The following is a 1,391-nucleotide window of genomic DNA, read 5'->3' as shown; positions in this document are numbered from 1 at the left end:
GGATTGCTGTGGATTGCGGGGGTTCGCTGCTCCCGCGGCGCTGCCGAGGTTGAGGCGCCCGCCGATGGAGCGAGCGGCGGCGGAGCGGGCAGGGATGCGAGGATGGAGCGGGCGGGGACGCGGCGCCGGAGCGAGCGCGGGCCTTGCGCGCCGGCGCCGCGGCTCCGCGCAGACTGGTGCGGCGCCGCGCCGGGTCCCGCTCGCCGCCACTGCAACACGGATTATTTATTCATGAGCCGCCGTGGTGCCGCTTCCCACGGCATCCCGGGCGCCCTGCCCCGCCGGCGGCTCCCTGCACGGCCCCGGCCTCCCTCCCACCTCTCCCGCTGTTCCCCAGCGCTGCCGTCCGGACGGCAGCCCCGGGAATTTTTTCCATGGGGGTGGAAGAGCTGGATTCGTCCCCCGGCAGAGCCAGGCTGGTGCCTGGCCCTGGAGCGAGCAGGGTGCGGGGCCTGCAACACACATGCTTATTTTCCAGCATGCAGATGTTTGCAGCATTTGTGTGCATGTCTACATCTATATCAAAATCTAAGCAAAATCGAAACCAAAATCTAAATCCAAATCTAAATCTAAATCTGAATCTAAATCTAAATCTAAATCTAAATCTAAATCTATGTCTGTATCTATGCATACACGCGTATTAATGCACAGGGATTAAAGGGGGAGCTCTGCTTGAAAACAAAAGCCTGCGAAATGTCTGAAAACCTGATTCTTCTGGAAAATATCCGTGCATTTATTAGGCCAGGTGCCCTGCATCCCAATTCCCTCCTGCCATCACCACAGTCATTGCCAGGTGTTAGTCTGGAGCCGAGGTGGGACGATTGAGCCTGCCCTGAGCCCCCAGCTTGGCAAAGGCACCGAGGAACCGCTGAGTTTTAAGGTCTCATGTTCAAAACTYGGTGGTTTTTAGTGAAAACTCAGGACCTGCAAACTGCCCTGTTATTCATGAAGGAGAGATACTTTGGGTGGAAACCTCAAAGGTTTCAAACAAAAAGATAGATGAAAATTTTTCTTTCTTTAACACAGATGAAAAATTTGGCAGAGAATAGAGAATTCCAGACCCCTCCCATTATTTCCGCCAAAGTTTTATATGTTCCTAGTAGCTTTAAACACTAATTGGCRTGTTGATTTATGGCCAGCCGTGGACGCCAGCTGTTTATAGGGACCAGCTACTGGTGCCATTGCACCCATTGAGATGCTGCTGTATCTGACCAGATTTCCCAAATTGGGAATTAGTTTCACCCGAAAACTCACGGCCCTGGTTGCTCCTGCCTTGGAGAGTCCTTTCCAGCTCAGTTAGTATTTCCATGGCACTGCTCATGTCCACAAGGCATGTGGGGAAATTGCAGCTTACACTTCACACCATTCCCAAATTCCGGTGGGCTTTTCCC

Source organism: Nothoprocta perdicaria, unplaced genomic scaffold (genome assembly GCF_003342845.1).
Source record: "Nothoprocta perdicaria isolate Ctin4 unplaced genomic scaffold, notPer1 scaffold_30, whole genome shotgun sequence".
Classification (NCBI taxonomy): domain Eukaryota; kingdom Metazoa; phylum Chordata; class Aves; order Tinamiformes; family Tinamidae; genus Nothoprocta; species Nothoprocta perdicaria.
The sequence above is the reverse complement of the archived record's forward strand: the minus strand, read 5'-3'. Positions refer to the sequence as shown.